Raw genomic sequence first — 27,442 nt, 5'->3', positions numbered from 1 at the left:
CATGATCCGAGGGTCCTGGGATGGAGTCCCTCATCAGGCTTCCTGTTCAGCAGGAAGTCTGCTCCTCCCTCTCCCTCTGCCCGTCCCCTGGCTTGAGCTCTCTCTCGCTTACTCTCTCCCGCAAATAAATAAATAAATGGCAACTAGACTGTCAGTAAAGGGAATCTACTTATTAACCCTAGAGCCTCTACCAGATGGGCAGGAAACTGCTTGAATTCTTCCTGGGTTGAAGGTGCCAGTGAGAAACAGTTCTTTTATGTTTACACTCAATCTTGATAAACCCAGTGGCTGCAGGTTCCAGGGATTGTAGCCAGAGTGGTAGGGCCACCTCAGCATGCCCAGACCCCTAGGTTATACCAATTCCAGCTTTCCCCCTCTGCACACCCTGGGCATCCCTAGCCAGCACCCACCCCAGCTCCAGCCATTGGGTCAAGGGGGCCATGGTACACTGATGAACTCAGGGACCCCTGTGACCTGTGCCCAGCGCAGTGATCCTGCTAAGAGGCAGTCCCAATATGGTATGCCCCAGAAATGCTCCTCCTTCCACAGTTGCTCCAGCTCCAACCTGCCAGAACAGCCCAGTGTGGTGTGCTCCAGGACACTCCTGGCTTGTGCCCACTCTAGCCACCGTCTTGCCATGCTGGCTCCTATGTCGCATGTACTGAGACTGGACCTTGACCTGCATCTGATCCAGCCATCTCACCAAAGCAAACCTGGTATGGCCTGGGACCCTCCTGCCCTGTGCCTGCCCCAGCTGGCCTGACAAAGTTGCCAGACGCTCAGTTTACACAGGGACTTTTGGTTACAGTGTGGGGAGGAGTTGGGAGCAGGTGGAATAGGTAAGGGGGCTTGAGAGGTACACGTACAGTTATAAAGAAAGGTGCCATATACAGCACTAGAAATACAGTCAATAATATTGTAATAACTTCAGTAACAGACTAAAAATGATCATTTCAGAATATATAAAAATATCAGATCACTAAGATATTGTCAGTTATACTTCAATAAAAAATAAATAGGAACATAGGAGCAGAGATGGTCTTTTGCCATCAGCAAAGTGTTAACATTCAGCATATAGAAGAATCACGTGAGCCTAGGTTTTAAAAATAAACATAATTACAAAAGAGAAATAGGTAGGATTTTGGATAGCTTCACTGGGACCAAGAAAACAAAGCGATGCATTTTATTATTCTAGGTTAGAGACTGCCACCAATCCAAATGCAAATCAAAGAAAAAAGATGGGCTTCCCAGGTTCCAAATTATTGTTGATCTCACTTACATTTCACATGCTTCAACAGGTGGTTTATCCTTTCCCTTTCTTGCTTCTTCCCAATATTGACAAACCGTATTTAAAAAGACAAGTATCATATTCTAGATCCCGCCTTAGTTAATCTGCATGGCAAAAAGAACTTATATTTTTTATTTGTGAATTTTAAGGACTTCAATATTTTAAAATCATTTTTTTACCCAAGTTGGGATCTTCATGGTAATAGCGTCTGATTATCTCAGAGCTTAAAAATGAGCCAGGAATCTAGCAAGAATTTGATGAACTCTAAGTCACTCATAGCCTGTTGCCTCTTTGATTTTCTCTCTAGAGGGACAAAACTAATACTTTGTTTTTAAGTTGTGAAAGAAAACGTGATAATTAAAGCATAGTAAAGAGAAAGAAAAAAAACAAAAGATAGTCACCAGAAATTCTACCATCCAGAGATAACCACTCTAAATATTTGGTAGTATCTCCTTCCTGATATTTCTGATGCCCTAATATGTACATACACACATACATGCATGAATGTAATAATTTCTAAATGCTGCCCTTTCTATTTAGGTGTTCTAGCATTACTAAACATGCCATTAGAAATACTGCACCACGTGTCTAGATTTGAAAGAAATACTCATTAGAATGATCAAGAATTAATTGCATTTCCTATTTTTGCTTTTTGTATAAATCTGGCTCTGTAACTATTTCTGAGTTTTACCTTAGTATTTTATCCTAGATTTGTTTGCTCATAGTATTGTTAATTTTTACCTCCTAAATGTATCTAAACCTACCGGCCCTTCTTCATCTTTGTAACCACAGGCCTCCATTGAGCTAGAATGCTCTTGTGGAGCTCCGTGTGTCTTGGTGCCTTTTGTTGGCCTCTCTGTATGAGTGACCTAAGGACTTCACCTGCACGGTCTTCTTTCTGGATCACCTAATCCTAGTCATTTTCTCTTTTAACAGTGATCACTCTTGATCTCATTTCACTTTCAGATGAGTCCCCTCTCTATTAAAGGACTTATTTTACTGGTACCTCAAACACAATCCATGTAAAATCGAACTTGATCTTTCCCCTCAAAAGTATTTCATCACAGTTTTCCACATTTCAGTTAATGGCCACTTCATCCTTCAGGTTATTCCTGCCAAAAGTCCTGACTCTCCTCTTCTTCCTATTTGATACATGACTGTAAGCTAGTCTTTTCCTACCCCCCTGGACCAAGCCATTATCTTTTGCTTGGGTTACTGTACTACGCTCCACACTACCTACACTCCTTGCTTCAGCCCTCCCCCCTCCTTCTCTGCCCCTTACCCACCCAGTCTCCTCTTCAGTCCCCCGATGGCTTCCTGTCTCACTCAGTCAAAATTGAAAATGGCTCACCAGCTCCCTTGCTCTTTCCCCAGAAGCTGGCATGGTTCTGCCTCAGAGGCTTTGTACTTGCTAGTTCTGTCTACAGTGTTCATTCCCCAGCTATCTGCATGGCTGACCCCTCACCCCCTGGAGGTCTTTGCTTAAGTCTTGTCTTCTCCATGATTATTTCTGTGACTTCCTCATGAAAAGCAGCCTTTACTCACACCTGTTCATTGGCTAGGCTTTGCCTTATTGGCCATTTTCTGCCTTATTTATTCCCCATAATAATTCTTCTCGAGCAACATACCACATATTGTACTTAATTTTTTTCATTGTCTGTCTTCTCCCCTTCAAATATAAGCTCTATTTGAGCAAGAACTTTTTATATTGTCTATGTCTTTATTCCCAATGTCTAGAATAATGCCTGATAATTACTAGGTGCTCAATAAATATTTGTTGAATGAGGAAAGAAGGAATGAATGAAGGAAGGAGAGAAGGAACTGGGAAAGTGCCTCTTTTCCTGAGGTGAAAATAGCCTTGGAGAAGCCAGGTGACAATGTAGTTCCTAAAGGATAGGCAATTTATTAAGCAGTTTTTTGTTTTTATTTTTGTTTTTTTTTTTTAGCTTCTCTGTAAGACCCACTCAGAAAATCAAAAGTTAGGGAAAATTAGCGTGCCACTGGGAGGGGGAAGACTTTTGCTAGTTATTATCAGTTGTAAACTTCATCTGTCCTTTCATTTATAATACTGCCCCATTGAGGTACAACTGACATAGAGTAAGCTGCATATATTTAAAATGGACAATTTGATGAGTTTTAACGTAAGTATACACTAGGGTAACTGTCACTGCAACCAAGTTAGTTAACATGTCTCTCACCCCAAAAAGTTTGTAAAGCCTCTCTCACACTTTCCCTGAGCCCGTGGGCAACCATTGATCTTTTAGTCCCCGTAGATTATTTTGGGTTTTCCAGAGATTTATAGTATGTACTTTTGTCATCTGCTCTTTTCCTCTTGGTACACTTTGAGATTCATCTAAGGTGTTGTGTGTTAGTAATTTATTTCTTTTCATTGCTAGTGATGTCCCTTTATGTAACTATATCTCAATCGTATATCTCAATACATTAACCTATTGGTAGGCATTTGGATTACCTATAGTTTTTGGCTGTTACAAATAAGAGTGCTGTGAAAATTCATATGTAGGTCTTTGTATGGAAATAGACTTTAATTTCTCTTAGATAAATAAAATACCCAGGAGTGGAATAGCTGGATTGTATGGTAGGTTAGCTTTCTGAGAACTACCAACTGCTTTCCAAATTGGCGGCATAATTTTGCATTCCCACTAGCATGTACGAAAGTTCTAATTTTTCCACACCCTCAACAATATTTTGTGTGGTGGGTGGTCAACCAGTATTTTTCTTTTAGTTGTGGTAAAATATGTTTAATGTAAAATTAGCACTTTTTTAACCATTTTAAATGTATAATTTGACAGCATGAATTTCATTCACATTATTGTACAACCATTGCCACTATTTTCAAAAATTTTCATTAACCTACACAGAACTCTCTAACCATTAAGCTATACCTATAGCTCCAGCCCTTGGCAACCTTTTATCTACTTCCTGTCTCTGTGAATTTGCCTTTTCTAGAAATTTCATGTAAATGGAATAATTTGATATTTGTCCTTTTGTGTCATTTAATTCACTTACCATTATGTTTCAGGCTTCATCCATGTTGTAGCATGAATCAGAACTTTATTACTTTTCTGGCCTAATAATATTCCATTGAGGGAATGCAAGTTGGTGCAGCCAATTTGGAGAACAGTGTGGAGATTCCTTAATAAATTAAAAATAGAGATTTCCTATGACCCTGCAATTGCACTACTGGGTATTTACCCCAAAGATACAGATGTAGTGAAAAGAAGGGCCATCTGGACCCCAGTGTTCATAGCAGCAATGACCACGGTTGCCAAACTGTGGAAAGAACCAAGATGCCCTTCAACGGACGAATGGATAAGGAAGATGTGGTCCATATACACTATGGAGTATTATGCCTCCATCAGAAAGGACGAATACCCAAATTTTGTATTGACATGGACGGGACTGGAAATGCTGAGTGAAATAAGTGAAGCAGAGACAGTCCATTATCATATGGTTTCACTTATTTGTGGAGCATAAAAAATAACATGAAGGTCATGGGGAGATGGAGAGGAGAAGGGAGTTGAGGAAAATTGGAGGGGGAGGTGAACCATGAGAGACTATGGACTCTGAAAAACAATCTAAGTGTTTTGAAGGGGCGGGGGATGAGAGGTTGGGAGATCCTGGTGGTGGGTATTATGGAGGGCATGTATTGCATGGAGCACTGGGTGTGGTGCATAAACAATGAATTCTGTTACACTGAAAAGAAATTAAATTTTAAAAATGAGAAAAAAATATTCCATTGAATTTATATACCATATTTTATCCATTCATCTCTGTCTCTCTCCTTTTTTGGGGAGGGGACAGAACAAAAAAAAGGAGTAAACTCTTAATACTCCAGTTTATATTATACCTCACTGACTCTCATGCACATTTAAAACCCTTGCCCCCATTTGCTTTAGAACCTTCCCTCAGATCATCATACACAAACACAATGCTACTTGTAATTCTAAGAGGATTCACAGACCAAATTTATCCACTGTCATTTCCTATGAAAAAAAAAAAAAAAACTCCTATGTAAACATTTGGAAGTGTTCCAGAATAAGTAGAGGCATTAACTGTTCCGTACGATGAAGATGAAGTGGTGATGTCTCAGAAGACCAGGTGGTTAGTGAAGGTTGGCTCTCCCCACCCTTTCGTCCCCCATGCACCTGAACAAGAACACATCTCAACTGCACTTAAGCCCAGAGCAGAAACATTGTTGAAGTCTATGTAACAGTTGGTCTCATGGAGGAGAACACTAAGACAGGTCAGACTTTCTTGTGAGAGCAAGTTCAATTTGTGTCAGACAGTGTCCATCATCTGCCACAGTGTGGCTTGCAATATCCATTCATCTCTTGACAGACACTTGGATTACTTCCATTTTGGGCTATTCTGAATGATTCTACAGTGCACATTGGTGTACAAGTATCTCTTTGAGCCTCTGTTTTCAGTTCTTTTGGGTTTATACTTAGAGGTGAAATGGCTGGGTCATAAGGTTTGAGGAACCACCAAAGTGGTCTTTTCCACAGTGGCTGCACATTTTACATTCCCACCATCTATGTATGAGTCTTGCAGTTTCTCCAGGTCCTTATCAATGTTTGTTATTTTCCTTTTTTTTTTTTTGGTTGGTTTTTTAAAGAAAACCATCCTAGTAGGTATGAAGTAGTATTTCATTGTGATTTTTGCTTCCATTTGCTTTTCTTTTTTAAAGATTTTATTTATTTATTTGACAGAGAGAGAGAGAGGAGATCACAAGTAGGCAGAGAGGCAGGCGGAGAGAGAGGGGGAAGTAGGCTCCCTGCTGAGCAGAGAGCCTGATGTGGGGCTTGATCCCAGGACCCTGAGATCATGACCTGAGCTGAAGGCAGAGGCTTAACCCACTGAGTAACCCAGGTGCCCTGGTTCCCATTTTCTTAATGACTGGTGATATTAGGCATCTTTTTATATACATTTGTATATATTCCTTGGATAGATTTCTCTGTTCAAGTTCTTCACTCATTTTTTAAATAGGTGATTGTCTTTTGGTTTTGACTTGTAAGAATTCTTTATATATTCTGGATATTAAACCTTTATTAGACATACAATTGCAGATGCTTTCTTTCATTCCCTAGGTTATCTTTTCACTTTAATCATGATGTCCTTTCATTTGCAAAAAATTTTAATTTTCATGAAGTTCATTTTAACAGTTTTGTTCTTTTATTGCTTGTGCTTTTATCATATCTAAGACTCTTGCCTAATCCAAGGTCAGAAAGATTTACCCTCATGTTTTCTTTTAAGAATTTTATGGCTGGGTCACCTGGGTGACTCAGTTGGTTATGCATCTGCCTTTGGCTCAGGTCATGATCCCAGGTGCCTGCTCAGTGGGGAGCCTGGTTCTTCCTCTCTTCCCAGCTCCTGCTGTCTCTTGCTGTCTCTGTCTCTCTCTCTCTCAAATAAATAAATAAAAATGTTATGGCTGAGTCCTTATATTTAGATCATTTTGAGTTAATTTTTATACCCGATATGAGGTAGGGCTCCAACTTTGTTCTTTGGCATGGGAATATCCAGTTGTCTCAGCACATCTATTGAAAAGACTATTTTTTTTTTCCGCATTGAGTGGTCTTCAAAAAACATTTGACTTTATGTGAGAGAGTTTATTTCTGGGCTTTCTATTCTGTTGTTCTATATGTCTGTCTTTATGTGAGCTCTACACTCTTTTGATTGCTGAACCTTTGTGGTAAGTTTTGAAATTAGGACATATGAGTCTTCCAACTTCTATTTCATGAATTTGAGGATTGTCTTCCGTTTCTGCAAAAAAAGGCTGTTGTGATTTTGACAGAGATTGAATTGTAGCTGTAGATCACTTTGGGTGGTTCTGATGTCTTAACAATATTAAGTATGCCAATTCATGAACAGAGGTTGTCTTTTCTTTTATTTATTAATTTTCAGTTTTTATAGTTTTCAGATATAAGTCTTCCACCTTCTAAAATTATTACCAGATATTTTCTCTTTCTAGATACTATTGTAAACAGAATAGCTTTATTAATTTCCTTTCCAGAATGTTTGGTTTTAATAGATTGAAACATCTCATTTGTGTGTTACTCTTGTACCTTGAAACTTTGCTGAAATTATTAGCTATAGTACCTTTCTTCAGGATTCCTTGAGACTTTCTAAATATAGGATTATATCAAATTGCAATTTCAAATGTCAATTTCTTAGTAAATATAGGGTTGGTCATGTTTTCTCTTTTTTCTTTGGTAAGCATTGGTAGTTGTGTCTTTTAAAGAGTTTTTCCTTTTTCATCCAATTCACTGAATTTATTGGCAATGTTTATTCATACTCAGTCCTAATATCAGTAATTAGAGCCTTTTCTCCCTTTTCTTTTTCTTTATCTGTCTGGTTAGAGGTTTATCAGTTTTACTGATGTTCTCAAAGAAAAATCTTTTGATTTCAATGACTATTACTTTTCTGTTTTCTGTGTCATTGATTTCCAATTTGATCTTCATCACGTTGTTTTGCTCACTTTGAATTTAGTTTACTCTTATTTTCTAATTAAGGTTAAAGCTGAGGTCATTGACTTGGGACCATTCTTCATTTCTAATGCATGAATTTAGTGCTATAAATGTCCCCGTATGTTAATGGAATCCTACATATCTGTGTTCTCATTTTCATTCAGTGCAAAACACTTACTGATTTCCTTTTTTAGTTCTTTTTGACCCATAGGTTATTTAGAAATGTGGTATTTTGTTTCCAAATATTTGGGCATTTTCCCAGAGTTCTTTGTTACTGATTTCTAACTTAATTCCATAGTGGTGAGAGAGAACTATGTTAAATTTATTCATACTTATTTTATTACCTAGAATATGGTCTCTTTTTATGTGCTCTTTTAAGAATAGTGTGAATTTTGCTTTTGTTGAGTGGAATGTTCTATAAATGTCAAGTAGGTCATTCTGGTTGGTGATATTGTTCAATTCTTCTGTGTCCTTGCTAACTTTATGCCTGTTTGTTCTATGAATTATTGAAAAGGGCTATTGAAACCTCTGAGTATAATTGTGGATTTGTCTATTTCTCTTTGAAGATCTACAAATTTTGTCTCATTTATTTTGAAGCTTCGTTGTTTGGGGCATTTTGACTCTTTTATCGCTATGAAGTGACCTTCCTCATCCCTGGCAATATCCTTTGAGCTGGAATTTACTCTGTCTGCTCTAGGTTTCTTTTGAGTAGCTTTAACATGCCCACATTTTATTTTTAACCTGTGTGACTTTGTTTTTGAAGTCCATTTTTTATAAGCAACATACAGTTGGGTTTTGCCCTTTTTAAAATCCTTTTTTATAATCTCTGCCTTATAATTGGGATGTTTAAAGGTTTTGTGATTTAATGTGATTTAATGTGATTACTGACATAGTTAAGTTTAATACTATAATATTGATATTTGCTTTCTCATCTTTGTTCTCTTTTTCTATTTCTTTTTTTCCTCTCTGTCTAATTAGCTATAACTCTTTGTTTTACTGTTTCTGTAGTTGCTTCAGAGTTTATAGGATACATCTTTAGTCTATTTCAAGTGATGTTATTCCACTTCACAAATAATAAAAGGACTTTGCAGTGGTATACTTCTGTTTCTTTTCTGGCAGCCTTGCAGCCTTTGTACTATTTTACCTTACACAATACCTTGTTATTTTTTGTACTTATACATATATTAAAGAGAGTCATAAAATTTAAAAGAAACTTATATTCTTATCCATGTAGTTAACATTTTCTGTGCACCTCTGTATTTTGTCTAGATTTCCAAATGATGCCATTTTCCTTCTGCCCAAAAGACTTTAACATTTCCTGGTAGTGTGGTTCTGTCAGTGATTATTTTTTTTTCAGCTTTTGTCTCTACAAAAACACCTTTGTTTTTCTTTTTGAACTATATCTATATTGGTTATAGATTCTAGGTTGACAGTATCTTGTCTTTCAGTGCTTCGAAGATGTTGCTTACCTTTTTGCTTTTATTATTTCCAATGAGAAATCTGCCATTATTCTTATTTTTGTATCTTTGTATATAACACAACTGCTCTTTTTTTAAAAGAGATTTATTTCTTTTAAAGAGAGAGAAAGAAAGAGTGAGGGAAAGGGGCAGAGGGAGAGAATCTGAAGCAGACTCCATGCTGAGCACAGAGCCTGACACAGGGCTCAATCCCGGGACCCCAAGATCATGACCTGAGCTGAAATCAAGAGTCAGAGACTTAACGGACTGAGTCACTCAGGTGCTCTTAAGATTTTTTTTTAAATTGTGGGTTTTGGATAAATTGACTAAGGTGTAACATTGTAATTTTCTTTGTCATTTTGGGCCTTGAAATTCTTGAGTCTGCAGGTTTATGGTTTTCATCAAGTTTGGAACTTTTCAGCCATTACCATCAAAGTTGTTTTTTTTTTTTTTTTAATATCTTCTTGTTCCTCTGAGGACTCCAAATACTTAAGTATTAAGATGCCTTTTGAAGTCATCCCATAAATCATTGACGTTCTTTTCTCTTTGGTTCTTAATTCTCTCTTTTTTTTTTAAAGGAATTTTTTAAAAAATATTTTATTTATTTATTTGACAGAGAGAGACCACAAGTAGGCAGAGCAACAGACAGAGAGAGAGGGGGAAGCAGGCTCCCTGCTGAGCAGAGAGTCCGATGTGGGGCTCGATCCCAGGACCCTGGGATCATGACCTGAGCTGAAGGCAGAGGCTTAACCCATTGAGCCACGCAGGAGCCTGGTTCTTTGTTCTTTTTGATTTCACTTTGAATCATTTCTGTTGCTATCTTTCAAGTTCACTATCTTTTTGGGACACCTACATGGTCAGTTAAATGTCTGCCTCTTGGTTTTAGCTCAGGTCATGATCTCATAGGCTGTGAGATTGAGGCCTTCCCTGGCTTTACCCTCTGTGGGGAGTCCACTTGAAGATGCTTTCCCTCTGCCCCTCCCTGCAACTTGTGTGTGCACATGTGTGAGCTCTCTCTCTAAAATAAAAAATAAAAAAATAAAAAACTTTAAGCTCTCTGTCTTTTCTTTTACAATTTCTAATCTTATTTATTTTTCATCTCCAACATTGTAGTTTTTATATCTAGAAATTCAGTTTGGGCCTTTTTTTTAACTTCAATGTCCCTATTTATATTTTGATCGTAGGAATTCTAGTTACAATTACTGTTTTAGTGTCCTTTCCTGCTAATTCTAACATCTGTGTCTCTTGTGAATTTTAGTCTATCTTGTCTTATTTATTGAATATAGTAAGTAAATAAATAACTATAAGTAAATATATTAATAAATAAATAACTGTCTCTATTATTGAAATAAGACGGTTTCAACTGATGTGTTCATTTTTCTCATGATAGGTCTTATTTTCCTGCCAGATATTTGGAGTTCACTTTACTGGGTGCTATCTCTTTTCATGTTTCTATAAATATTCTTAAGCTTGAGCTTCAGTTACGTCGCTAAAAATAGTTTGGTTTGTTGGGTGTAATTGAAGCAGTAGGCCTCTAGAGCTAATTTTTCTCCACTTTTGAGTCTTCTATCAGTGCCCATGGATTTTTACTTTTTCTAGTCTGTGTGCTGGGAACAGGCACTGTTGTGGGATGTGCGTGAGCCCAGAACACCGCTCCCTCCAAACCTTAGATTGTTCTTTCCCATCTGCAGTGGCTCTTTTACATGCGTGTGTCTGTCATCTTTGATGGATTCCCGAGGGGGACTGTCCTCAGGTTCCCAGGGTTCTCTGTGCACTTCTGTCTTCCCTGGTACTCTACACTGAGAGCTCTAGCTCTTGGTCTCTACTATTGGATCTAGCTCCTCCATGGAATACATCAACCAGCTGGGTTCCCATGCCCTCTGTCATGGCCTGTACAGCCTTTCAAAAGCAGTAATCTGGAGTGCATGGGTGAATGTAGGAGCTCACATCCTTTGTTTTCCCTCTCAGGTATTACTGTCCAAATGTTCAGTGTCTTGAATATGTTTGTTCTATATATATTGTCTGTTTTTTTTTGTTTTTGTTGTTATTTCTGACTGTAGATTAAGCCAATCTCTGCTGCTAAGTCTTTACCAGTAGCTATAGTCGTGAACTTTATGTTTTAAAATCTCCCTCCTTATTGAGGGTGCTTTTCCCATAAATATTGTGCTTGTCTTTCAATTCACTTTCAATTCAGTTATGGATGCTCAATCTCTTCTCCTGAATAAGACACTTAGTTCTGCAAGGAGAGTGCCCATGGCAAGGATCGCCCTGCCTTCACAAGGGTTAGTCACAGGGGAGTGCTAAGACAAGTACGTGGACTGCTTTCATCTAAGCAGGAGTCAGTAAGACTCTTAGCAACTTGATGGAAGGGAACTCAGAAGTTAAGGATAGAAGAAAATCATTTCTACAGAAGAGGACATTTAAGAGTCTTGAAGGATGACTCTTTGGTTGACTCTATACTTTCACTAGTGTAGGAAAACTTCCCATTTGAGTAACACTTTACAATTGGCAGAGTTTCATACTCACTATTTCTTTTAAGGAGATATATGGACTTTGGAATGCTTGAAAGAACCTCCCCTGGCATAGGATACAGCTTGAATAAGGGTAAGGTATCAAGAAAGCTTTGGCTGTGTTTAGAAAAGAGTGAGTTCTCCATGTGGATTAGCATATAGATGGATGATGGCAGCAGGCACAAATTCTGGAGAAAAGGTCAGTAGGGGACCATTTTGTCAAAGCAATGAACGACAGGTAGAGACATTTATACCTCATTTCTTAAGAAGCAGGAGCCATTGAAGGAAGCATGGGACCAAATGATAGAAGCCCTGTGTTCTGAAATTAACTTAGAAATAGGGTATGACAAGAATGAGGAATGCAAAGAGAATAAAAGTAAGGAAACAGAAGTCTATTTCAGATGCTATCTCTTCTTCCCTCTTACTGAGCTTTCTTTTTGAACCTCTGTCATTCATCTTGTTGTCTTGAAATGCACACTAAGGAAAGGATTTGACTGTATGCAGTCAGTAGTTCTGAGTGGCTGCCATTACAATTTCTTTTTAAAAATTAAATTAAGACAATTGTTTGTCCTGGGGTCATAATTAATACACATGATCACTCTCCTCTGCCACCTATTTCATATTCCCTTTACCTTAGCCAGCTCATCTGCTGGTCTAGGTCTGCTTGGTAGGGTGACCTTTGTTCCCAGTGAGCTCTTGGTCACTGTGCTGTTGTTGGCAATGGTTGCCATAATTGAGCATTCATTGTCACCCATTATGGAAGCACCAGGGATGGCCTAGCACATTCTCTAAATTTCAAATATGCTTGTCCCTGCCCCAGTGATGTAGCAGCAGCCCTCTCTACTCATGATCTTTAGGAACATTCTTTTGCTGTTGGTGTTCTGGCGTGAGGAGCCTGTGACTGTTACCTGTCACAGTATTCCTGGTGGAAAATTATTTCACTCTAACTCCATTTTCCTCCTCCAGGAACCAGGACTTCTAGTCCACCATAACCTAAACGTGAAGGGACCAGAAACACTAATTCCCCATGATGGCCCCTGGGATTGATAAGGAGAGGGGCCATTCTACTTCCACACCTTTTTAATTTCAATAGATGGTCCCAGTCATCGAAAGCAGTTGAACTCAATAGCAGTGTGTGAGAGTTCACTTTGCACCAGTTCCTCATTAGTACTCAGTACTTTTTATTGCAGTCATCTGATGGGTATTTAGAGGTATCTCCTTGTAGTTTAATTTGTATTTTTCTATTTACCAAGGATATTGAACACCTTTTGATTTTATCTCACATAGATGCTGACTTTGTAACATCCCTATTAAAGTCCTCTAATTTTCAACTAGGTTAGCTGTCTTTTTGTAATTATTTTCTAGGGGTTAATTATATACTCTCTTATCAAAGTCCTGTGAAGATATTTCTTCCAGGGGCGCCTGGGTGGCTCAGTGTGTTAAGCCGCTGCCTTCGGCTCAGGTCATGATCTTAGCGTCCTGGGATTGAGTCCCGCACTGGGCTCTCTGCTCAGCAGGGAGCCTGCTTCCCTTCCTCTCTCTCTGCCTGCCTCTCTGCCTACTTGTGATCTCTCTCTGTCAAATAAATAAATAAAATCTTTAAAAAAGAAAAAAAAGATATTTCTTCCATTCTATGGCTTGTCTCTCCACCCTTTTTATGGTGTCTTTTGATTAAGGTAAGTTATTAGTATTTCTATAAAACAATTTATTGGTCTTTTTCTTTATGACTAATTCCTCTGGAGGTCTGTTTAATAAATTTTCCCTTATTCTGATATCATGAAGATATTCTGTAATTTTCTAAGAGCTTTGTTGTTTTACCTTTCACAGTTAGGACCACAATCCACCTAGATTTGATTTTTGCAGATGAGAGGTTGGATCAAGTTTCACTTCCTTTTCCCATATGGATGCTCAATTATCCCAAAATCATTTACTGAAAAGATATCCTTTACCTAGAGTAATGCCACCTTATCATAAATCAGATAACCATATATATTCATGGCTTGTTTGGAGAACTCCTGTTCTGCCCTGTTTATTTCTCTAACCTTACACAAGTACTACAGTTTTAACTACTGTGGCTTTCTGATTAAGGCCTAATACCTGGTAGAGATCTTCCTCTCACTTTGTTCTTTTTTTTAAGAGTATCTGCTCTTCATGGCCATTTACCTTTCCTTTTTTTTTTTTAAACTAAACTTGTTCCCAACTCTAGTTCCCAAAGATGTTGGGTATTTTATTGTGATTTCATTGAATATATTGATAAGTTTGGAGACAAAGTAGTTGATAGTTATAGTTTTGAGTCCTCTAATTCATATATATATAGATATCCCCTTATTATATTATACTATATTATATATAAATTAATTATATATAAATTATATATATTATATATATAATTAATTATATATAAATTAATTATATTAATTCATATATATATAGATATCCCCTTATTATATCTCCTTTAATCTTTCTCAATAATGCTCTGTAATTTCAACATGAAGAACTTGCACATTCCTGTTAGATTTATTCCTACAAAATGATTTTGTAAGCTTGTTATAATGTGTGTATAAATGCAATATGTATGTTCATTTTCAAAGTAGTAAATGCAATACACAATACACACAGGTATGTATATATGTATGTATGTTTGCGTATGCAGTCTGTAGAAATATGATGGATGATCTTATTTCCAGAAATCTAAACCCACATATTAATTCTAATGAGTTTTCTGAAGATTATTTTAGATTTTCTATACATATAATCATTTTGTTTGCAAATGATGATGGCATTATTCCTACATTTTTAGTTATTCATACTTTTGGTTCTTTTTCTTACCCAGTTGTAACGGCAAGGACCTCCAATTCAATGTTAATAGAAATGGTGATATCAGATATTCTGTCCCTGATACCAGTCTTTTTTTTTTTTTTTCCAGTGGAGCAAGGGACAGAGGGAGAGAGAGAATCTTAAACAGGCTCCACATCCAGCACAGAGCCTGCGGTGGGGCTTAGTCTCATGACCCTGAGATCATGACCTGAACCCAAATCAAGTTGGATTCTTAACTAATTAAGCCACCTAAGCACCCCCTGATACTAGTCTTAAAGAGTAAAATTTGAGCTTTTTACCATTATATGAAATATTTCTTTAGGCTCTAGCTGAATACATTTTATAGATTAAGGGATTAAGGATGATCCTTTTGGTTTTTTCTTTTTTCTTCTCCTCTAGGAAGCATTATCATGAACTGATGGTGAATTGTATCAGATGGGTTTTCTGCTTCAGTTGAGGTGGTCAAATTGTTTGCTTTTTTCCCTTTTGGGCTAATGTGGCTGATTACACTGATTTTTTAAATGCTATTACCAACTTCAAATTCTTGAACTCTATCCACTTTCCTAATATACTGTCTTTAAAAAAAAAATTATTTATTTATTTGACAGATATATCACAAGTAGGCCAAGAGGCAGGCAGAGAGAGGAGGAGAAGCAAACAGGCTCCCTGCTGAGCAGAGAGCCTGATGCGGGGCTCGATCCCAGGACCCTGGGATCATGACCTGAGCCAAAGGCAGAGGCTTTAGCCCACTGAGCCACCCAGGTGCCCCTGTACTATCTTTTAATATGTATTTAGGCTTAGTTTGCCAGTGTTTTATTAAGAATACTTTCATAAATAAGATAGGCTTATAATTCTCTATTTTTATAATGTGTTTTGGATTTTGGTATCAAGCTCATAGTGGCTTCATAAAATAGGTTGGGAAGCATTCTTATCACTAGAAAAGTTTTATGAGTGTTATTTCTTCCTGACATATTTAGTAAAATTCATTGGTAAAACCATCTGAATTCAAATTTTTTTTTGTGGAAAGATTTAAATGATCTCTCAATTTATTTAATGCTAAATAACTATAATGTATTTTTTCTACTATAAATTGTAGTAATTTGCATTTTTCTAGTAATCTGTCCTTTTCATTTAAATTTTCAAACTTATTACCCAATTTCTCTTGTCACTTTTCTCTTTGACCATTTAGAACTGTATTCCATAATTTCAGAGCAAATTTTTTGAATAATTTTCTTCTTATTTTTGATTTTGCTTTAATTAAATTCTATACTAAATATATTTTTGAAATTTATTACTTGCTTTAATGGCTCAGAATACGATCAATATTTTTAAATGTTGTGACTGCCCTTGAAAAGACTATGCATCCTATAGTTGTTGAGTGCAGTTTTTATTTATGTCCATTAGAGTAAATTTGTTAATAATGATGTTCCAATTTTTTGTACCTTCCTGGTTTTCTTGACTGTTTGTTCTATCAAATACCAAGAAAGGGTATTTGACCCCTGATCAAGATTGTGGATTTCTTTATGTCACCTATGTTTCTATTAATTTCTGTAAGCTACAATTTTGACTTATTTTAATTAGAAAGATGTAAACTTATAATTATTTTTATTTTCCTTTATTTTTAATTTAAATTTTACTTAGTTAACATATAGTGCAATATTGGTTTCTGGAGTAGAATTCATTGATTCATCAATTATGCATGACACCCAGTGCTCATCAAAAAATTGCCCTTCTTGGGGCACCTGGGTGGCTCAGTGGGTTAAGCCTCTGCCTTCAGCTCGGGTCATGATCTCAGAGTCCTGGGATTGAGTCCCACATCGGGCTCTCTGCTTGGCAGGAAGCCTGCTTCCCCCCTTCTCTCTGCCTGCCTCTCTGCCTACTTGTGATCTTTCTCTCTGTCAAATAGATAAATAAAATCTTTTTTAAAAATTGCCCTTCTTAATAACCTTCACCCATCTATCCCATCCCCTGCCCACCTCCCTCCATCAAACCTTAGTTTGTTCTCTATCGTTAAGAGTCTCTTATGGTTTATTTCCCTTGCTCTGTTTCCTCCCCTTCCCATACATACATCTGTTTTGTTTCTTAAACTCCATATGTGAGGGAGATCATGTGGTGTTTGTCTTTCTCTGACTGACTTATTTCACTTAGCATAAAACTCTCTAGATCTCTCCATGTTGTTGCAGATAGCAAGGTTTCACTCTTTTTGATGGCTGAGTAATATTGCCGTGTGTGTGTGTGTGTGTGTGTGTGTGTGTGTGTGTGTGTGTGTGTGTGTTGTATGTGTTCTTATTTATCCATTCATCAGTTGATGGAAATTTGGACTCTCTTCATGGTTTGGCTATTTTTGATAATGTTGCCATAAAGATAAAGGTTCACGTACCCCTTCAAATTTGTATGTTTGTGTCCTGTGGGGAGATACCTAGTAGTGCAATGGCTGGGTCATAGGGTAGTTCTATTTTTAATATTTTGAAGAACCTCCATACTTTTTTCCAAAGTGGCTACACTAGTTTACATTCCCATTAACAGTGTAAGAGAGTTCCTTTTTCTCCACATTCTCACCAACACTGTTGTTTCTTGTGTTAATTTTAGCTATTCTGGCAGGTGTGAAGTGGTATGTCATCGTATTTGTATTACCCTGTTGAGGAACATTGTTGAACACCTTTCCTGTGTCTGTTAGCCATCTGGGTGTCTTCTTGGGAAAAGTATCTATTCATGTCTTCTGCCCATTTCTTAACTGGACTATTTGTTTTTTGGAGGTGTTAAGTTTCCCAAGTTCTTTATATTTTGGATACTAACCCTTTAACTGATATGTTGTTTGCACATATCTTCTCCCATTCTGTAGGCTGCCTTTTAGTTTTGTTGACTAACAAAACTAAAACTTTAGTTTTGTTTCCTTTGCTGTGCAGAAGCTTTTCATCTTGATGAAGTCCCAATAGATTCCTTTGCCTTTGGCAGTGTATCTAGTAAGTTGCTATGGCTGAGGTCAAAGAGGTTGCTGCCTGTGTTCTTTCTCCTGTAGGGTTTTGATAGTTTCCTGTCTCAGATTTAGGTCTTTCATGCATTTTGAGTTTATTTTTACCTGTGATGTAAGAAAGTGGTCCAGTTTCATTCTTCCGGATGTGGCTGTCCAATTTTCCCAGCACATTTGTTGAAGAGTGGATAGTCTTTTTTCCATTGGATAGTCTTTCCTGTTTTGTCAAAGATTAGTTGACTGAGTTGTGGATCTAATTCTGGGTTTTCTATTCTATTCCATTGATCTCTGGGTCTATTTTTGTGCTAGTACCATACTGTCTTAATGATTACAGCTTTGTAATAGAGCTTGAAGCCAGAATTGTGATGCCTCCAGCGTTGTTTTTCTTTTTCAGGATCACTTTGACTATTCAGGTTTTTTTGTGATTCCATACAAATATTAGGATTATTTTTTCCAGCTCTTTGAAACATGTTGGTGGTGTTTTGATAGGGATTGCATTAAATGTGTAGATTGATTTGGGTAATATATACATTTAAATAATGTTTATGCTTCCAACCTATGAACTTGAAATGCTTTTCCATCTCTTTGTGTCCACTTCAATTTCTTTCATGAGTGTTCTATAGTTTTCAGAGTAGAGATCTTTTACCTCTTTATTGAGGTTTATTCCTAGGTATCTTACTGTTTTTGATATAAATGCAAATGGGATCAATTCCTTGATTTCTTTTTCTGCTGTTTCATTATTGGAGTACAGAAATGCAACAGATTTCTGTACATTTATTTTATATCGTGTGACTTTGCTGAATTCATGAATTAGTTCTGGTAATTTTTTGGTGGAATCTTTCAGGTTTTCTATATAGAGTGTATTGTCATCTGCAAATAGTGAAAGATTGACTTCTTCTTTGCCAATTTGTGTGCCTTTTATTTCTTTTTATTTTCTGATTGCTATGGCTAGGTCTTCCAGTACTGTGTTGAACGACAGTGGTGAGAGTGGACATCCCTGTTGTGTTGCTGACTGCAGGGGAAAGGCTCTCTGTTTTTCCCCATTGAGGATGATAGTAGCTGTGGGTCTTTTATAGATTGCCTTTATGATGTTGATTTATTTTCCTAATGAATCAAACCTGTTGTCATTTCATATTGACCTTTTATATACAGATATGCTTTTTTATTTAAAAGTACTTTGGCTAATATTAATACAGGTATACTAGCTTTCTTTTTGTTAATCTTTATCAGGTAAGCTCTTTTTGTCTTTTCACATTGTTCTCTGGTATTTGTATGTTTTTAGATGTATTTATTATAAACATCATATTGTTGAAGTTTATTTTTAATTCTGACAATTTGTTTATTTTTGATAAATGATTTTACTTGATTTATCTTTAATGTTAATATTGGTATATTTGAGTATGAAAGTTTTCTTCTTTCATTTTTGTTTGTTCTGCCTGTTTGTTTTCCTTTTTCTCTCCACATCTGCCTTTTTTTTCTTTTTTCTTTTTTTTTTTTTGGCCCTTTTTTCTTTTATATTTTTTGCTTTCTTTTAGATCAAGAGATTTACTATTCTTTTATCACTTGGTTTGGCAGTTACACCAGTTACACACTCCTTTACTCTCACTGTAGTTGTAACATTAGAGATTATGAGATGCATCTTTGACTTACTAGTATCTAATATGCATTGATTTTTTTTTTTTTGCATTTTGATTTTTAATTATTTTCCTGGACAATTTCCGAGAACTTCTTTTTTAAGCTTCTTTTCATTCCCTCCTAACCTAATATGCTTTTGTAGTCATGTGCTATAATTAAAGCTGTTTATGAACCCCTTAAGACATCATCATTATTTAATACAGTTAGCACACATTCATTTTTTTTTTTAAGATTTTATTTTTTTAATTAATTATTTCGTCAGATTTTATTTTATTTTTTTTTATTTCCAGCATAACAGTATTCATTATTTTTGCACCACACCCCGTGCTCCATGCAATCCGTGCCCTCTATAATACCCACCACCTGGTACCCCAACCTCCCACCCCCCGTCCCTTCAAAACCCTCAGATTGTTTTTCAGAGTCCATAGTCTCTCATGGTTCACCTCCCCTTCCAATTTCCCCCAACTCCCTTCTCCACTCTAAGTCCCCATGTCCTCCATGCTATTTGTTATGCTCCACAAATAAGTGAAACCATATGATAATTGACTCTCTCTGCTTGACTTATTTCACTCAGCATACATTCATTTTTACCCTCATATTGGCCATTTTTGTTGCACTTTATTTTTTTCTGCTTCTTATCCTTTCATCAGGGCCATTTTCTCTTCTCTTTGGAGAAGTATTTTGTTTTTATTTTTTTTTAAGTCTTTGTTTTTAGTATTTAGTTCTGTTCTGCCAGTATCGAGTGCTCTCAATTTCCTTTTAAGACTTAATTTTCTTTGGTGCTGAGCATTTTCATACCATGTGCTCAGGTATAACTTCCCTCTATTTATCCTATTTCAAGTTTTTGGATGTGTGGGTAGGTGCTTTTTAGTCAGATTTACTAAGTTCTCAGCTATGACTTCTTCAAATATTGCTCCTGTGTAATTCTTTCTCTTCTTCATCTTGGGCTCCAGAAATATATATGCCAGGCTTTCCTTTCTGTCTTCTCTGTCTCTTCTCCCTCTGCTGTGTTTCCTGCCTTTTGGTCTCTGTGTTTTATTTTAAAAACTTTTTCTGACCTTTCTTCTAGGTTACTATTTTTTTTCTTCAGGTTACCAAATCTGCTGTTAAACCATTCATTGAGCTTTCAGTGTGTTTTTTTTTTCCAGGTTTGATTTTTTTTTTTTTTTTTTGTCTGTGTTCTTTTGTTTTTGTTGTTTTCAAATTCCTTAGGTTGCATTTTAAGGTTTCTAGCTCTTCCAAAATGTCTTTAACTTCCTGATCAAGGCAAGCTTGGGAACTTAAAGTCCCTGTGAGCCTATTCCTACTCTTGTTTCTGTTGGTTCTTTTTGGATGATGTCTAATCTCCTCTTGTGCCTGCTTATCTTTGAGTATGTGTATGAAATTATACTTGGAAATTTTTTTTTTAAGATTTCTTTATTTATTTGAGAGAGAGCATGGGAGAGAACAAGTCAGGGGAGGGGGCTAATGGAGAGAATAATCTTCAAGCAGACTCCGCACTGAGCATAGAGCTCATGCAGGGCTTGAGCCCATGACCCATGAGGCCATGACTTGAGCCAAAACCAAGAGTTGGAGGCTTGCCATCCAGGCACTCCAGAATTTCATTTTTTATAAAAATTTGAAGGTTAGAATTATGACTCTTTTTTAATTTTTTTTGAAGATTTTATTTATTTATTTCTGAGAGAGAAAGAGAGAGCACACACAAGCAGGGGCAGTGCAGTCAGGGTGAAGGAGTGGCAGGCAGAGGTGGGGAGCAGCAGGCAGAAGGGGAAGCAGGCTCCCCAATGAGCAAGGGGCCGGATGTGGGACTTGATCCCAGAAACCTGGGATCATGACCTGAGCTGAAAGCAGATAATTAATATGCTGACTGAGCCACAAGCAACCCACTTTTTTTTTCCCCCATTAAGAAAGGACTTTAGTGGGGCTTCTGGGTGGGTCAGTTGTTAAGGATTTGCCTTCCTCTCAAGTCATGATGCCAGATCCTAGGGTCCTGGGATCAAGCCCTGCATCAGGCTCCCTGATAGGCAGGAAGCCTGCTTCTTCCTCTCCCGCTCCCCCTGCTTTGTTCACTCTCTTGCTGTCTCTCTCTCTCTGTCAAATAAATAAATAAAATCTTTTAAAGAATAAATAAAAGAAAAGACCTTAGTTTGTCTTGTTCAGTATCTGGAGGTTCTATCAATCAAATCCCAAATTTTAGGAGTTGAGATAGTCTGGGTTTAAGCTGGGTGCCACTTTTCACGAAGGCTCACTCTTCCAGTTCATTCTTTCTTTGTGGTTCAGTTGTTCATGGTCCCCTAAAAAGACATAGCTGTTTATCAGGCCCTTCTGTTGGTGAGTTCAGTGGGAGGCAGAATAATAACCCTTCAAAGATGGCTGTGTCTTAATTCCCTGAATCTGAAAATAGGTAATGTTATATGACAAAGGGAAATATAATTTAAGTGGTTAATTAGCTGTCCTTGAGATAGATTATTCTTAATTATCCTGAATTATTGAAGCTTTATAACTGAAAGAGGAAGCAGGAGAAAGAGTACACAGCGATGCAGTGGGAGAAAGACTTGGTTTCCCTGATGTTAACTTTAGAAACAGATGAAAGCCATAAGGCAGGAATAAGGGGAGTCTCCAGAAGCTAGAAAAAGCAAGGCAATGGATTCTTTCCTGGAACCTTCAGGAGGAATGCAGACCTGCTACACTTTGTTTTAGGCCAAGTGAGACCTATTTCCAATCTTTGACCTCCAGAACTATAATAAAACACATTTATGTCATTTTAAGCCACCAAATTTATGGTCTGTTATGGCAACAATAGGAATCAAATTCAGGTTCTAAACTCCAGCATTGGTTTGTCTAATTTTGCTCAATTTCCCAACTACCTCCTTCAGAAACTGTAGGTTCCTGTGAGAGGAAAGAGGCCCCCAAGACCAGTCTCAGCTCTCTGGACTTTTTGTCCTTATTAGATGGTGGTTTGACTATTCTTTATCTTCTGGTTAAATCTCTGGTATCTTTGTTCAAGTGTTTCTAATATTTCCCCTGTGTTTCTTTTTGCCCTAAATATGACGTTTGGTCCCAGTTGTCAGTCCTTAATGCTGGATGATCTTCCTTTTGAATCTGAGGACTGAGCTCACCTGGTTGAGCATTAGCATTCACAGTCTTGCACCATTTTGGTCTCAGGGTCACTTCCTTGGGTGATGCAAGACTTTCTTCACTGACCTCTTCTTTTTAAGTCCCCCATCCTGATTTTATTCTAACATGAGCAGTATGACTTTTTTCCTACATGGTTACCACTGGGACCTGCCCTCAGAGGTCACTTCATTATAGATGTCTCTAATTCTTTCTGTGCTGCCTGGTGAGAGGAGAGCATCTTATCTCCAGTTGGGATATCTGTCTCGTGATCCCCAGAACTTGATGGGTCTATACCTACAGCCCTGTCTTTGCTCACTCCACCATGCCCACAGATAATGATGGAAGAGGGGCAAAGAGGTTCGTGGCTGTGAGACAGGCAGGTTGACTCATAACCTGGCAGTGCACATTAGCTCAGCAGCATTGCTGTAGACGTGTTTCATATGGTGGCACCTTGTTGGATTAAGTACAGATTGTTTTAAGAAGGCAATTTTAATATACAATTCTCCTTTAGGTTTTGAAGTTGGTTTTCTATAAAGCAACTCCTGTTGCTTGCTGCCTGTTCTTAGATACTCTTAACATATTTATAAAAGAAAAAGTGGAGGAGCTCTGCTGTCAGTCACAGTCCATGAAGGCAGTACGAAGCAGTCATAGCTATGAGGGAAAGAAAGGCTTTTGATTTTGAGAATTTAGGCTCAAACCTGGCATTCTGGGCCTTTGAATTTTCCTACCATCTAAACTACCGCTTTGAGGTTTTTGAGTATAAGACAGCAAGGAGGCTAGAGAAGAAAGGATAAAAAGGCAGGGAAAGGAAGGGAGAGGTTGCCCCTCCTGTTTCAATGAGGGCAAGGCTGGCTTTCTACTTTCAAAGAGAGGTCCACATGATCCTTGTACTCGGGACAGGAAAATTTGCAATTAGAAAAAGAAAGCAGCAAATTGATACCCCTTGATCAGTGTTTCTGTGAGCTGTCAAAGGCTTTGAGGTTCCCGAAGCCTCTTTGAAGGCTTGCTGAGGCCCTTATGCTCCTCCCATGGTGCTGGCCAGCTTTGTTTCCCTGGAGATGACAATGGCATCAGGAGGGAGTGTGACACTCACAGAAACCATCATGAGCTGTACTACATGCCTCCCACTGCTTCTTCGTGGGCCGCATAACCAAACTACATAAACACTAACATACTTAGGACACATTGGATAATATAGTCGCATCTATTGCAACTATAGAGTAAATGGTTATTTAAATGTGTTTCGTGATCATTTGTATCAGGGCATAAACTCCTAGTGTTAGAACACTGAATCTATGAAAGTGATTAGAAAAAGATTACTTTGAATTAAGGTTCTTTTATGGTAGACATTTCCTGCTACCAGTACCAGAATGCCTACAGTTTCATTCAGGTTTTTATTTTTTGATGGATTGAGTACTGACTATGTGCCAAGGGACACATTGGTGAACATGACAGACTATTTCTTTCCCATTTCAGGTTAACTACTTGAAAATATTTATTTGGCAATGCAATCTTTGCAGTAAATAAGTAAATTTATTCATTCATTTGTTCATGCAGTATTGGGCTTTCTGCCTTCCTTTAATTCCCAAGGTACTAAAAAGTCATGTGGTAAACATAAATTGGATTAAAAATACAGAACGAAAGGGTTGCAGTAATTTTTCCATTAATTTAGGTTAAAATGCTTTGCCTAAGTTAATTCAGATATTGAACACCCTTTGTTAATAAATAAACAGCTAGATTAGAAGCTGTGAAGAAATTCTTTTACATTGCTACTAAATGAAATGCACTTGTACCAAAGAGGGACTGAGTTTCTGAAACACAGAGAAGCCCTACCAGCCCCCTTGACAGTCCTATTTGTCTCAGCATCAGGTGAGGGAACACCTGGCAGGCAGAGGTTCTAGGCCTCAGGAGCCCAGCACAGAACTCTAGGTCTGTTTGGAAGCTCGTGATATATGAGATTCTTGCAAAATAAGCACCCGTCACCCTGGTCCATGTGTGCATAAGGCTCTGTGCTGGTCTCAGGGGCATAGAGCTCTTGCCTCAGGGAACCTAAAGTCTGTGAAGCATGAATGAAGCCAGCAAGCTCACAGCAGTGGCACCTGTCTGTCCTGCCTAGGGCAAGGAGCTGTCACTTCTTGAAATACAAGAGGCAGTTAGCCAGGTGGAGTACTGTGGGAGGGCAAAGGAATCCATGCAAAAAGGTCTGAGCCTAATATCTCAAGTGGCAGGAATAGGAAGTGGGAGGGGTGGCATCCAACCCCGGGCAGAGCCTGGCTGCTACACTGGGATGTGAATCTCATCCTCTATGGCAGCAGCTAATACAGGGTAATCAGCTTTTGTAAAATTTTTTTTTAAAATTCATTTATTTTATATATATAGAGAGAGTGTGTGAGTGTATGCTAGCTGTGGGGAGGGGCAGAAGGAAAAGGAAAGCAGCAGACTACCCCTGAGCATGGAGCCCAAATTGGGGCCCCATCTCACAATTCTGAGATCCTGACCTGAGCTGAAATTAAGAGTTGGATGCTCAATCAACTGAGCCACCCCAGGTGCCTGCAGGCATCCCTATGTGGGGTGGTGATGTTGAGGCTGGAAGTGGAGGGGAAACCATCAGTCCCTTGTGACCAGTTGCATCATGATGAGTGACACGAAGGACAGTTTCTGGACAGGGTCCCAGGTGCAGAGGACAGAAGGAGCATGTGTATTTTCTGTGTCTTGTCGCTGGTTGCTGGGCTTGGTACATTCTCTCACCAGGCTTCTCTGGACCATGTCATCCAGAAACCAGGACAGACAGCCTCACTCTGAAATCTTTACATGGAGAGCTGGTGGGGTCTCCGGAAGCATGTGCTTATTACATTTTCAAAGCAGTTTAAACTGGTTCACTTCATTCTTCTCATGATAAAAAATAGTGGTGTCTTCTTTGATGGACTGAAAATGTCCTTTTAGGTATCACTGTTTTGTTTTAGGTTGAAGGAAGTGCACTTTCACTTTTCCTAAACAGTTATTAGTAATTCAATTAACACAAAATGTGAAATATAAGACTGGTAACAGACTCTTCCCTGTAAATCAAGCCTTCATTCAGTGAACAGTCTGGGTACTGCTCAGTTAGATATCATGCCTCCCCCATGTGATTGAACAGGGGACGTGCACCTGCATAGACACCTGGAAGTATCTGCATCAGCACCTGGAAGAGGTACTGAGCATGAGGGGTGATCAGCATTGGGCCTCTGAAGAAAGGACCATCTGCTGGAGTGACTTGGCTCATTAGGCCCTTGGCTGCTGCAGTTTCTAACAAAAATTCAAGTTCAAGGGCAGAGCTCTCTCCTGTGTCCCTGCCCTGCCTCTTACTTTTCATGCAGTAAGATTGAATCACTTTGTCCAAAGAAGCTGGAGAAATACTCAGAGTATAGCAGCAGAAAATATGGCCAGTAAGGTATTCATTTGGACATGCCTGCCCTGCACTGAGTGATGTCATCAGCTACGCTAGGCCCAAGGTTCTTGGCATGCTGAGTGGTGCTGCAGAGGGCCAGTAGCTTCAGTCAGAGGGCCTGCATGTACGAGAATGCTCTCATAGGCAATGATGCTTCTGCAGCAACTCCCAGTACTGACGTTGTCACAGCATGGGTGTGAATTAAAATCACCTCTGCATTCTGCGGATTGGTGGATTTATAGAGCTCTGGAGACCTCAGAAATCCAAGTCTAAAAGGTCTCTCTTGACTTGCTAACAGTCTCACATTTATTAAACTGAAGAACTAGGACTAAATCTCAAATCTCCTGATTTTTTTTTTTTAACTCCATTTTTGGGTGAACTCTGCTAACTGTACATGCACAGGCATTGCTGAAGATGGGAAGGAGGTGGATATCAACAATCAGACCAGGATATATTTAATAGGAAGCATCTTTTTTAAAATATTAAAACTTAAATATCTTGTTTAAATATCTTTTAAAAAAAAAAGCATATGTATGTATTCCTTTCTTCACAATCGATTTTTTTTTTTTTTTTAAGATTTTATTTATTTATGTGACAGAGAGAAATCACAAGTAGTCGGAGAGGCAGGCAGAGAGAGAGAGAGGGAAGCAGGCTCCCTGCTGAGCAGAGAGCCCGATGCGGGACTCGATCCCAGGTTGTTATGGTAAAAATATACATATAACACACAATTTACCATTTTGACCATTTTTAAGTGCGCAGTTCTGTGATATTAATTTTATTCACATTGTTGTGTAACCATTATTACCATCAACCTCCAGAATTTTTTCATCTTCCCCAAGAGGAAGTGTTTTCTGTTTGTTTTTTTTTAATGGATTTAACAAGCTAGAATGGAAGGATGGGTTGCGATCCTCTAATCCTCTAATTCTGTCCATGCTCCAGGGGGCAGTGTTGAAAAAGTTTGGCAGATGATAGTGACTAAAGCATGACCTTGAAGCCAGTTTGGAATGAAACAGATGGGTAGGTAGATGAGTGAGAAATAAATAAATATATTTCTTAAATGGGGTACTATATTGTTTACTTAGAAACAATCAATATAAGTAGAATTTTCCTACCCAAAAAATGTGCTCTGCATGTGAAACTTTTGTAAATGAGAAACTAAGAGATGGTCTCTGAATTGGTTTGCTAAGGCTGCTATAACAAAATACCACAGTCTAGCTACTTAAACAACAGAAATTCACTTTCTCACAGTTCTGGAAGCTGGAATTCCAGACCAGTTTGTCCACAGGATTGGTTTCTTCCGAAAACCCTTCTTTGGGAAGTCATCTCTTCCCTTTTTCTTCAGTATGTGTCTGTATCCAAATTTCCTCTTAGAAGGATACCAGTCACATCGTATTAGGCCTCACCTTAATGACTTATTTTAACTTATCTCTTTAAAGGTCCTGTGTGGGCACATCATGAGGTCCTGGGGTTTAGGACTTCAACATATAAATTCTGGGATGTGGGGTGAGGATGGTAGTGGTTACACAGTTGAATTATAACAGTCTCTGAAGATCCCTTCAATTCTAAAAATCCTCAAAATTCTCCCCAACTCCAGATGAAGCAGATGAAACCAGGCGACCTGAGCCTTGGACGTGCACATTCCTCAAGGCACATGGTTATTGATAGAACGTTCCGAATGCAGCACTGGAGTCCAGAGACGGAATGTCCTACCATTTCTGAGCCATTCACATTA

General features: G+C 38.1%; 1 protein-coding gene and 1 non-coding gene across 6 annotated transcripts in view; one reads left to right on the top strand and one right to left on the bottom strand.

Annotated features, from left to right (window-relative positions):
* The window catches only part of ATP10A (ATPase phospholipid transporting 10A (putative)), a 194,018-nt gene that overhangs the window by 107,548 nt on the left and 59,028 nt on the right, over window positions 1–27,442 (top strand). The gene's annotated exons all lie outside the window — the stretch shown is intronic.
* LOC116592254 lies at window positions 5,501–5,622 on the bottom strand. The gene has a single exon (XR_004286417.1). It is a non-coding gene; the product is annotated as a small nucleolar RNA SNORA28 (small nucleolar RNA).

The sequence above is a fragment of the Mustela erminea genome, chromosome 5 (assembly GCF_009829155.1).
Source record: "Mustela erminea isolate mMusErm1 chromosome 5, mMusErm1.Pri, whole genome shotgun sequence".
NCBI lineage: Eukaryota > Metazoa > Chordata > Mammalia > Carnivora > Mustelidae > Mustela > Mustela erminea.
The sequence above is the reverse complement of the archived record's forward strand: the minus strand, read 5'-3'. Positions and strand labels throughout refer to the sequence as shown.